Source organism: Miscanthus floridulus, chromosome 9 (assembly GCF_019320115.1).
Source record: "Miscanthus floridulus cultivar M001 chromosome 9, ASM1932011v1, whole genome shotgun sequence".
Taxonomy (NCBI): Eukaryota; Viridiplantae; Streptophyta; class Magnoliopsida; order Poales; family Poaceae; genus Miscanthus; species Miscanthus floridulus.
The window spans coordinates 102,081,706-102,094,839 of record NC_089588.1 but is presented as its reverse complement, the minus strand read 5'-3'; the positions used below and the strand labels follow the sequence as shown (position 1 = coordinate 102,094,839).

Here is a 13,134-nt window from a genome sequence, read left to right as displayed (position 1 = left end):
TCCATCTTTTCAAAGTCGACTCCGTTGCCATTTTATTTTTTTACGATTTTTCATCCGTTTTTTGTCACGTTTGAACAAATAAATAAATAACTATATTTATATCCGTTTCTCTACTTTAGTCTTAACTAGCAAATTTGCCCGTACGTGGCTACGGGTCAAAAAAAATCCATGATATGTTTTTTATCTGGAGTCGTACCTGTGCGTTGCAACGGAAACCCATACATCTTCAAGTCAGACTCCGCGCCATTGCTGCTAGACACGATTTCTTTTAATCTGTATTAGCACACGTCTTGAGTAAGAGTCATGTGGACGATTGCACTGATATACATGTACAATTTACACATACATTTATTTATATTAGATTCGATAACAAACTGCTCATGATTTTAGTTTTCGATTTGATTTGTGGAATCATTGATTGATCCTGTTTCTTTTTTTTTCAGAATGATTGATCCTATTTCTAAGAAGAATAGGTTTTATTAATAAAAATATTATCAACAACTTATTGGCAATATTTGTTTATGAGAAAAGGGTCAAGGTTCAAATACCAATAATGTTAGATTTATCATTTGTTTTTTATTGTTATATGGAGAAAAGGATAAATATACTAATATAAAAAACAAAAAAGCCAGCAAAGGAAAATACCAAAAGAAAGACATAAAGGAAAAAACAAAAAACGGAAAGGAAAACCAACAAAAACAGACGCAACACACGGACGATTCTCTACCTTATCCTTATCCTGTCTATATGCGCACGCGCGTATCCCCGCATCGCTCATAGGGGCTCGACATCGCTGCCGCCGGCCTCCTCCGTCCCTCCCGACACCGCCTCGGTGGAACCTCCCTGCGCCACCGTCCACCACTCCTAGTGCCGGCCTCGCCCTTCCCCACACCGAGCCTTCTTGCCCCTCCCCGTGGCGGTCTTCTCACCCGGCCTCACTCTTTCTAGTGCTAGCCAGAGTACCTACCACCACCCGGTTGTCGCGGAGCACCGCCACCTCCTTGTGTGCCTCGCTGCTGCCATTGTGGCCTTCACCGATGCTGCAGCCCTATGGCCTCCGATCTGGCCGACTTCGTCTGATCCGACGCGGATGAGGTTCCCCACCGTGTGAAGCAGCTGGCCAAGCTCCACGCCTCCGCGTGCTCGTCTATTAGAGAACCTAGGGTTTGCAATTTGTCTCCACTCATATTTAATTTGTGCCTATCGCCATGCTTTCTTGAGGTCGTCAACACCTATTGTTTTGATTTTATATGTTGTTGTCTTTCTAAAGTTAGTCTGATTTGGGTTTGGATTTGGATCGCTATGCTGTGTGGATTTTGATTCACACTTTTAGTCCCGGGCACCTTCTTGTCGATTTGGGCTTGCCAATTTAAAAAGTCCTTGTATAGATTAGAACTCTTTTTCGATTCGATTTGGATCTTTGGCTGATTTATTGTTTCCTTCAATTTCCCACATCCTACTATTATCTATGTTCTACACGGACTTCTCCACAGCTTATATTCAAAGTAAACTTGCAGCGAGCGGGCGTGGGGCATATGGATTCCTAAGTGAACGCGGTAACAGTTGGGTCAATAAATGGACCAGACAAAAAAAATCTAGACCAAAAAATCAATACCTGCTGTGGAGGTGGCAGAAAAAAAACGTGGTACAAATTTTGCCTTTTTATTATTAGGTATAGACTATGTATATCTATACCTATTTCTTCTACACCTATATATAGATAATATTAAAGGGGGAAATTTTTTGTTCCAACCCGTTTTTTCATCCTGCTTTTTTTAAATTCATATAAACTGGTCTCGCGCCCACCGTATCTCATATGCTGACTCAGACTCATGACTCGTGCTCATATGGTTTACGATAACTAGATTCCAAGACGTATTGGGTCACGCCCTTTGTATCTCTACCTGAACTCATATGACTCATGCTGACAATATACAAAGTTTGATTCCTATACATAGATCCCATTGCAACGCACGGGCACATTTGATAGTAAATAAAAGTGTTTCTAAAATACGTAAAAGGGATTTCTGAAGTACATAGCCAATTCATAGTTTATTTTAGCCGAGGATTGACTCAATTTTAGTATAATATTTTTAATGGCAAGAATCAATATAGTAATAATATAATGCATATATCTGAATATCCGGCATCTCAGAAAAACTGCACGTAGTCCGCATGTATGTATGCACAAGGGCACTTCCCATGGAGAAAATTGCATATTTAGGACTCCAAACAATGTGCTTTGCAGATATAGGACTACAAACATCAACTTTGTAGAAATAACCCTCGAAATGTTGGCTTCTTGATTTCCATGGCATTAAGTGTATTTCATCTCTTCTTTAATCTAAATACATGTATTTGTGTCCCAATCTGACCCGGTTGCCCTTCTGCTTGGATCGGTCTCCACATGAATCGTTACGTACAGGTGCTAGTCTCGTCGGTTGGCCGGTGGTTGGCCTTGGCTCTCCACATGAATCGTCACTACTAGAGGCCGTGGCTTTGCCGAGTGTTTTTACACTCGGCAAAGAGCCCTTTGCATTCAACAAAGGCTTTGCCGAGTATAGCACTCGGCAAAGTCCGCTCGGCAAAATTTTTCTCGGCAAAGGGTCTTTGCCGAGTGTTTTTTATCTGGACACTCGGCAAAATAAAAAAAAAATTGCCGAATGCTTGGGGCGGCACTTGGCAAAATATGTTTGGCCGTTGCGGCGCCGGCCATTAACGGTTATTTTGCCGAGAGCCCGACCTAGCACTCGGCAAATTTTTTTTTTAAATTACTTTGCCGAGTGCCCCAGCCCAGGCACTCGGCAAATTTTTTTTTTATTTTTTTTAACAAAGTACTTTGCCGAGTGCCCCTGCCCAGGCACTCGGCAAAACTTTTTTTTTAAATTACTTTGCCGAGTGCCCCTGCCCAGGCACTCGGCAAAGTTTTTTTTATTTTTTTTAAATAATTTCTTTGCCGAGTGCCCCTATTTAGGCACTTGGCAAAGAATTTCTGATTTTTTTTAAAAAAATACTTTGCCGAGTGCCGCGGCAAGGCACTCGGCAAAGAAATTATATATATTTTTTTGAAAAATCTTTGCCGAGTGCCTAAACATGGCACTCGACAAAGACCCCGAGAATTACAATTTTTTTTTACATTCCATTGTAACAGACAATATATATATATATATACATATATATATATATATACATCAATCATCACATCTATATCACCAACATGCATTATATATCACAAGCACACGCATATTTAATAAATCCATCACAAATGCACCAAAGTTCAACATCACAAGTTTGTTATTACAAGTTCAACATCACAAAGTTCAACATCCCTACTGCGGCGACGGAGACTGCAGGTGTGGCCCCGGACTACGGTGAAGGACCGAACTGCGGTGAAGGGTTGACGCGATCAGCCACCGGGGACACGGTAGCGGGATTGTTTGAACCCGCCGATGGAGGCTGCACAAAAGAGAAGAGATTGCATGTGTTAGACTCAAAATTGAAAATTTCGGCAGCACCTCCCCTGCACGGGGAGGTTTCCAACCTGCAAGAAACAATGGCACGAAGGCCAACAATTACAACAGCATGAAGGCCAACAATCCGCCCCAGTCCTCAAGCGCAGTCTAGGGTCCGTCACTTTGACACCTTTCGTAAAGCTCTTGACGTCTTCTCTGAATAGATGGTCAAGAGGGAGGAATTGACGATGTTTGTCGAACGACGAATACTTGCCACCCTTCTTCAACCATATGAACCTCACAGCTTCCTTGCATATTGGGCATAGGAACTTCCCCTGAACACACCAGGCGCACATTAACCCGTACGCCAGGAAGTCGTGCAGGGTGTAGTGGTACCAGACGTGCATTTTGGCATCCGACATCACAACTTGCCCAAAACCTTCTCAATTTTTACCACAGCCTCCACATGCGATAACACGACGCCTCGACAAGTTTCATGATTTTCGGACTTGATTTGCATTTTATATAATTTAAAATCACATTTCCGACAAGTACCTCGACATGTTACGTTAACGAGAAGCTCGCGATTTCATGTGAGTTCCTGCATAGGGCCTAAACATACCCTAAATATCATGAGTATCAATTTTTGGATGACCAAAGTCCATTATTCCATGTACCTGCCGTTCAAATTTAAAATATCCCGAAAAATTCGATGAAACGAAATAAACTAATGAAATATACAAAAAAAAGTCAAAATTGCCCCAAATTTTAAAATAGAGTTTGAATACTGTCACAAGGCCCCAGAAAAAAATTTGGGCCCAAAATAAAAAAAAATATTTTGCCGAGTGCCATGCGGGGCACTCGGCAAAATATGTTTTTAAAATATAAAAAAAAATTTGCCGAGTGCCTGGGGCTGGCACTCGGCAAAATAAGTTTTTAAAAATAAAAAAAAATTGCCGAATGCCTGGGGCTGGCACTCGGCAAAATAAGTTTTTAAAACTAAAAAAAAATTTTGCCGAGTGCCAGCCGTTAGGCACTCGGCAAAATCTGACGGCAGGTGGCCGCCGTCACGGGCCGGCCACCTTTTGCCGAGTGGGATCTTTGCCGAGTGCCGCGGCACTCGGCAAAGCTCAGTTTTGTCGAGAGCCAGGCTTTACCGAGTGCCTAGCACTCGGCAAATCCACCTTTGCCGAGTGCTTTATTTTACCGAGTGCGGCACTCGGCAAAATATTACTTTGCCGAGTGCCCCGATAAAAAGCACTCGGTAAAGTCTTAGGCACTCGGCAAAGTCCAGTTTTCCAGTAGTGCGTTATGTACATGGCTGGCCGCTGAGCCTGGGCTGGCTGGCCGCCAGCTGAGCCATTTGCACAGATTAATACATAATAAAATTAACAAAAATGAGCCATATGCTTGGATCAAGTAATAGATAAAACCATGAATTTAGCATAAACAAGCTCATCTCACAAAACCATAATTTTGTTACATCCAATTGTGACCATCAACTGCTATAGCTGCGGCCAAGTGGCCATTCCACCTTTCATTAAGTGCCGTAGCATCTATGCTCAAATGAGGCCTACAACCTTCTAAGAAACCATCAATGCATGGTTTAAGAGCACAGAAAAAATGGTGGACATATACTTTACCATCCACCTCAAGTACCTCAATCTCCACGACACTCCCAGGGTTCCGCTTTATTACCTCGGCCTTCCACCTAAACAACAGCTCAAAACTCTCTTCCTATTTGCCATAAACCTCAACAAGAGCTCTTTCTTTACCCAGCCATACAGTGTCATATGCAATTGTGACCTTGTGATCTCTCTGCAACTTCTTTTGCAATTTCTTAGCACCAATATTTGGATCATCTCTAAGGATACTCACAGCCTTACTAGCTACCCACTTCTGAGACGGAGTTTTAGTTATCATCCTCATGGTAGACACACATGTATGGTGATGGACCAAAACCGTTACCTACAAAACACAAAATCAATCAGATTCATATTAATTTACAGGAAAAGTAGAATCATCCGTAAATTATACAAAGACTGTGAAACTAACAAAAGAGTGAAAATAGCATCTGCGCTAACAAAATTTAATACAAATTGACTTGTTCTGATTTGTATATGTAATGTCTAGAAACCATAAAAAAAGTCAATGTCGTAAATATATCTGGAAATATTCGCTCAATATGCTAAAGCAAATGGTGCAGGTCAAGGAAATCTGCTATTAAGTAATTGCAAAGACCACAAAGAGAACTGACATGACCTATTTGAACGAAACTGCTAGCTAGAAAAGGCATTAGCTAAAAGTAGAATTAACAAAAACAAATAAATTTATTCACCTCTATGGTGCTTTGGCCTTTATGTTTGGTGCCATTTATTCTCCAAGGGCAATCACCACCGGACCTGCAATAAGCCCTGTATCTGGTCTTACATGACTTATCAGTTCCTAAATCGAACTCCTTATTGATGGCAAATTGTCGCATTGCCATCTTGAACTCCTCCATTGTTAGGTATATTGTACCAATATCCATTGGGGGGATGTTCTTATCATATGAAATCACCATCTCACTTGGTATAGCATCACTTGTAGGAATGGCGGCACCCTCATTATCAACACCCTGTTCATTCATTTGGCCTTCATCAACGTGTGTCTCCTCTTCTCTCAAGCCTAGAACTTCACACATCTGGTTTTCACTCACAAGTGCAATGCGTGTGTCTCCACTATTTGTAAGCTATCCCAATCAACTCTTTCCATATTTACTTCGGACCTAAACAAGTGAAATCAATTTAAATACCATGATCCTACTACTGTGCAGGTAAAATAACATAAATAATTAACACCATTACCTTTGCACATGAACAACAGGAAGATTGTACTGTACTGCCAGAGGAGGAGCAGTGGGCAGCAATGTTCTTGCTAGGGCTAGAGCATTAGACATGGCATCGGTACGAGCCTCCACTGCCGGCGCAACCAGACCTTCCGGTGTGGCCAGGCCATCACCCGGCGTGGGCAGCTCGGCCAGGCCATCAGGCGGCGCGGCCAGGCGAGAGGCCGCTAGGGTTGTAGCTGCTTGGTCATCCATGGAGAGCAGGCGGCCATCCTCTTCGTTGGGTGGTGGCGTTCCATCCATGGGCATCGATGGTAGGGGAGGGAATGGCGACGGCGTCGTGGTTTAGGGCGTTGGGAGGGAACGTCAAAGGAAGAGCGAGATGAAACGTCGGGCAAATGGAATGTCGGGCTTGATCAACGATACGTAAGGCCAGAACGTCACACGGCGGCATGACTCCTCGGTCCTCGTCTCCCACAATTCCCATCTCGCGATAACCATGGCCGCCGACGCCGCAACCGCAGCCCGGGACGGGCAGACGGCCCTCGCGCTCCGCCTGCCAAGCACCTCACGCCCCAGGCTCCTGGCGCTGAGGACTCCTTCGCCGCCACCGCCGCCGCCAACAAGAATGTCGCGTTCTCGCCATTGTCCGTGCACGCGGCGCTGGCACTGACCGCCGCGGGCGCGCACGGCACCACGCTGGCGCAGCTGCTCGCCATCCTCAGCGCGCCATCGGCCGAGGGACTCGCCGACTTCGGCCTCCGCGTTGTGGACCGCGTCCTCGCCAACCGCTCCGGCGCCGGTGGGCCGCACGTGCTCTTCGGCGGAGGCGTCTGGGTTGATGCCGCCCGCGGCAAGCTCACGGACGCGTTCCGCGAAGTCGCCGCCGAGGCCTACAAGTCGGAGGCGAGGACCGTCAGCTTCACCAAGGAGGTTAGTGGATTAGATTAGTTGCTTTTTTTTCCTCGTTCCATGGCATTTCTAAATGTGTTGCAAAAGAGAGAGAGAGAGAGCTACCTTTTCTGCTTCACTTCAACTCTCTTGGATTGTTACTTGTTAGATGCTGAATGGATTTAGAACAGATGGGCGCCTGATTTCTCATTGTATTAGGACGGGTTAAGAACTTAAGATGGAGAAAATTGCAAGTCATCTAGTTTACAAATATTCTTCCAATAGTTGTAAAAAAATTGCTAAATCAATGACTTTTCTTATTCACTCAACAAAGCAGGTACTATATTTGTTAGCTTTTTGCAACCATTTTCAATATCTCACTCTAAATGGTAATTTTGAATTATGAATCTTGCAATCATTTTCAATATCTCACAAGAAGTTTGGAGGTGTTTTTTCAATCTTACAAAAAAAAACAAGATTCGGAGTGGGTTTCGGAAACCCTTGGAGATGCTCTTTATCAAACTAGATTTTTCGATCTCTTATCATAAATAGTAACAGTTTAACCCGGGCTTTGTTTGCATTTGCACATATATTTTATGATCCATCACGCAAGTTGTTCACTAATAACACATACATGCATACATGGTACGTACACTACCGGAAACAGTGACTTTGTCGTGTGCCACAGGCACTCGGTAAAGACCCAAAAATACTCGGCAAAGGCTTTGCCGAGTGTAACACTCGGCAAACAGCACACGGCATCTACAGTGTTGGCAAACAGCTATTTGCCGAGTGTTTTTTATTGCGCACTCGGCAAGTGTCAAATTTGACACTCGGCAAAAAAAAGTGGTTTGCCATTTTTCCAAAATACACTCAGCAAAGGATTATTGTTTGCCAAGTGTTTTTGGGAATTACACTCGGCAAACCTATTTTCCAAAGAAAAAAATATTTTTTTCTCAGCAAACCATTATTGTTTGCCGAGTGTTTTTGGGAATTACACTCGGCAAACCTATTTTCCAAAGAAAAAAATAATTTTTTTCTCAGCATATTTCAGTTTAATAGCTGTCATACAAAACACTCTTAGTACACCGTATCTGCATGCACATCATGCTCCTGGCAACATAATTCTCATAATAACCACATGGACATAGAAATGAAGATGACAAATTTAAGAGACTAATATCCGCCACCCTTGCCTCCCGCCGCAACGCCATGAAGCCCGTCGCCGCCAGCACCACCACCACGCCACCACCGGCCGCTGCCACCACCAAGCCCGCCGCCACCACCACCACCGCTGCTCTCCAGCGTCTATCGCCTAGCTGGTCCAGACCTTCTGAGCTCTCCAGCAACTCCAGCCACATCTAGCCATCATCTTACCATCTGGTCTACATGAGAGAAACAAAGAATCAGCTTATGCATCACAAATCATAAACTAGGAGGTTACATTGAATTGAAGGTCACACTTTTTTTAACAGATGGTTCCAAATAAAAACTTGAAAGCAGGATAACTTCTGATCTATTCTGTTATTTACTTTGCAGAATGTGTTTTCTATTCAAAGCAAGACTAAACAGCTACCAGCCTAACATGATTCAACCAACCAATTATCACACACAAATAAACAGAACATTTCGTCTTATCCTCTAAAAGAGCATTTCATCCTTATAAAGACTAGTCATATTCCTAGTTGTGTCCAACATGTATCCTTAGGAAGACCTACTGGACAGACAACGCAAGCAATGGTGACACAGGTGAAATCCAATCTCTGAAAAAGATAACTTGTGCAATACTACTGAAAGTTGTAACTTCATTAACACATATTTACTTGTGCAAATCATTTTAGTTTAATTGTAATACCATGAGAGTGTGAATAAAATGTGTGGAACTGAAAGAAAAGGTATTGTTTTCTATTGATGACTACTACAGACCCTACAGTACAAGACCACCTCATTTCAAGGTTACAAGATGTGAATAACCTGAGCATAGCGGCAATTAAAAATCAATGATGGATCCTAAAAAATAATGGTGCATGTACACTAGTTAGAGATTTCTTAAAAAGTCTTTACCTTGCTAGAGTGGTTTATTACCAGCTAGCAGCCAACATAGCTACCTGCAGTCCTGCAAGCATCAAACATGTTATCACGAATTTGTCACACTCACACAACTTATATCTTTTTCTCAGATAATATCAGTATATATCACTAATTTCTATCTTAAGCGAGTAAGGCATAAGGCGAGGCGACGCCTTAAGAGTTAAGACCATCCTACAGTAGTATAGAAGCATGTCATACCTTGATGTTGTCTTCTCCTGTGCAGCCCGCAGTTCCTAGTGTGCATCCAACAACACACTGCAATGGAGAGCCAATTCATGTTAGTAGCTAGGTATTTCACAGGGAATATGGCTCCAACAAAATAGAAATTAAATGAGGGACAGGTAAAGATTAACATGTAGATAAGCACACTGCCACAAATAAAACCATTACACTATGCTTGGAGCAATTCAGCTTGTACATAAATGAGCTAGAGGGCAACAAGTATATGGATCTTCTGTCTAGTACGATCAGGTTAAGGAATTCAACCTCACTAATACAACTGATGTCATCTGCATAAAAATACAAAACTGCTGCAAATTAGCCACACTCACCTACTACAACCATTTCATTTCTGGTTATAAAGTGCAGCAAAAGGTAACTCATCCTTAAACACACTCACCTAATACTACAATACTGCTGCAATTAAGCAGCAAATTAGTGAATGTCTAGGAGCAGATATACAAAAATGTAAATTACACCAACATCATCACGCCCAATTAAACAGCCCAGAGGTTGCATAAATTACAATTAAATAGTTCAAATGTACTGTAATAACAGGAACCACGAATCACAAAGCAAAAGCAAAACCTAACCCTAGATCCACGATTTGCAGCACCAAAACAAGACATGCACAGATCCATTCGAGGGAGGAGCTCACCACGGGATGTATGCCCGATCCGGAACTGCAGTGCTCATACGGCGGCGAGGGGAAGGGGGCAGCGCGGATAACGTCACAGCCCGACCAGGGGCACGGCTAGCAGCAGCGCCGGGGAAGAAGAAGGCCAGGAAGGGGCGGCGCCGGGGAAGAAGAAGGCCAGGGAGGGGCGAAGCCCGCCGCCACGCCGCCTACCGCCACTAGAGCCCAGATCCGGCCACCACCGGCCTCCACCGGCCGGATCCGGGAGAGGGAGGGGTGGCGCCGGGGAAGAAGGCCGGGGAGGGGTGGCGCCGGGGAAGAAGAAGGCCGGGGAGGGGCGAAGCCCACCGCCATGCAGCACGCCGCCCGCCACTACCAGAGCGTAGATCCGGGAGAGGGAGGGCCGGTGCCGAGGAAGAAGGCCGGGGAGGGGCGGCGCCGGGGAAGAAGAAGGCCGGGGAGGGGCGGCGCCAGGGAAGAAGGGGAGAAGGAGGGGAGGGGCGGCGGCTTGGGAGAGGGAGGGGTGGAGGGGAGGGGAGGGGAGGGGCGCTAGGGGCCGGGTGCCTAGGAGGAAGAAGGGGAGGGGGCACTGGTTGTCGGGTGCCCGGGAGGAAGAAGGGGAGGGGCGCTGGGGGCCGGACGGTTAAGTAGATATTTTTTTGTTTGCCGAGTGTCTCAGATCGGGGCACTCGGCAAATTTTTTTTATATTTTTCTTTTCTTTCTTTTCTAGAAAAAAGATTTATTTCTTTGCTGAGTGTTGTAGATCTGAGCACTCGGCAAAGTTTTTTTTTTATTTTTTTCTTCTCCTTCTTTTCTAGAAAAAAGAATTTATTTCTTTGCCTAGTGTTTTTTTACACTCGGCAAACCCCCTCTTTGCCGAGTGTTTTTTTTACACTCGGCAAACCAACATTTTTACTGAGTGTTATTTTTTTCCTGATTGTTTTTAGCGCATCACTCGGTAAAGATCTTGTTCGCCGAGTGCCCGAGGGAATACACTCGGTAAACATAAAAACACTGCAAATTTGAGGACGGTAGTGATACATGCAGCTCGTGGCCGCTGTGAATGATCAACTCATGGGTGAAGAAGGCGACGGACAACCTCATCGACTCCATCATCTCCACGGGCGACATCAACCCCGACACCGACCTCGTGCTCGCCAACACCGTCTACTTCAACGGCGCGTGGCTAGAGCCATTCAACCCCTACCGTACGATGCGGGGCACGTTCCACCGTCTCGATGGAGACCACGCCGAGGCGGAGTTCATGAGGAGCGGCCTCCACGTGGCTGGACGTCGCTTGCATGGATGGGTTCAAGGTCCTAAAGCTCCCTTACAAACGTGGCGCCGCGCCACCGGTGCGGGCGGCGGAGTTCAGTGGAGGGCAGCCCGCTAGTAGTGGCCAGCTCAAGCGCCGCCACGGGCAGGTCACCGCAAAGTCCAAGGCACAGCGCGGTTGACGGAGGTCAACGAGGGCACGCAGTACTCCATGTTGTTCTTCCTCCCAGATGCGCGCAATGGCCTCTCGACCATGGTGGACATGGTCACCGCGTCATCATCGTTCCTGTACGGCATCTTGGCCGAGATGAAGGAGAGGCCTGTCATGCTGGGGCTGCCCAAGTTCGTGACCTCAGGCGGCTGGGCCTCTCGCTGCCTTTCTCGTCGGAAGTCGCCGACCTACGTGGCATGTGCAAGGGGGGCGATGGGAACAAAGTAGTCGCCGGTACTGCTGCACGGCGGCCGACGTTCCTATCCAAGGTTGCGCACACGGCGGTGGTCAAGGTGAACGAGGTGGGAACCGAGGCAGCCGCGGTGACCGTGCACTTATGCGGCGGCGGTGGGCCACCGCCCGACCTCGTCGAGTTCACCGTCGACCATCCCTTCACCTTCTTCATCATGGAGGAGCGGTCCGGGGTGATCATCTTCGCGGGGCATGTCCTTGATCCGACCAAGTGATCGGCTTCAGAGATAAACTCAATCCAACCTGCACTAGTTAATCTGCAACGACACAGACTACTTAAAACTGCTTGAATTGCTTAGTACTAGAAGTGTTTTATTGCTATATACTTTGGTTTCACTTTCACCCTGGATTTCTTTGTTTTTTTTCGTTTGTTATTAGTGATTTCGTCTCGTGCCTCCATCTTGTTTATTGGTTCTTTTCAGAATACTAGGTAGCGTGCCCATGCGTTGCTACGGGATAACTAACAATTTATAGTAAAAACACACGGATCGCACGATACGATAACAATACTGTTAAATTAAATATCAACGTTAAAGTGACATTTAATCCAAAAAGCAAAGTTTATGAATTTAACAGTCATGGAGTGTGCTACATCGCAGGCTCACAAACTCTAGAGCTTCCAGAGATTGGGTCGAATCCAACGTAGAACCTCGGAACCTTGCATCTTTTCCTGGATGGGCTTCACTTCGGATACGCCGGTAGCAATATCAACGATCTTCGGTCAATGGACCAAGTCGTATGGATCCCCATACAATGGCTTAGACATGTAGATTTTGTTATCCTTGTACTTGGATACACTTGTTCCACTGAAGCTTTCATTGAAATGTTTAGACACGAATAGTGTCTGATCACTGATGTCCCTCACCCTGGATCACTCCAGCGTATAGTCGTGGAGGTTGCACTTGTAGATCGCGCTGCTGTAGGTGAAGCTCTGTGTCTCATCGAACGTGCTCACCATGGCACCCACAATGCGCAGCTCACCATTTGATTTTAGGTAGCTACGGTGGCAGAGCCCCGCAGGTGAAGACAGCGATGGCAGCAGTGTCGCGGTTGGAGTAGCGCCGACGGCGTTGCTGTTGCAGACAGAGATTTCTCCAGTGCAGTCGATCGCTAAGAACTTGTCTTGGCAGTGGATGATGGACCCCATGGAGAACTCTAGTTTGGTGTCGAGTAGCGTCCATGCGCTGTCGACTCCAACCCGATAGAACGCGACCTCCGTGGAGCACCCAAGCATGGCCATGGCCACGCACTCGCGGCCGGCGGCGTCAGGCGGCTCTG

The 13,134-nt window shown here is 45.8% G+C and overlaps 1 pseudogene; it reads left to right on the top strand.

The window, feature by feature from the left end:
- The first annotated feature begins 6,778 nt into the window (after positions 1–6,778).
- Positions 6,779–12,071, top strand: LOC136480435 (putative serpin-Z5; annotated as a pseudogene).
- Positions 12,072–13,134: the final 1,063 nt, after the last annotated feature.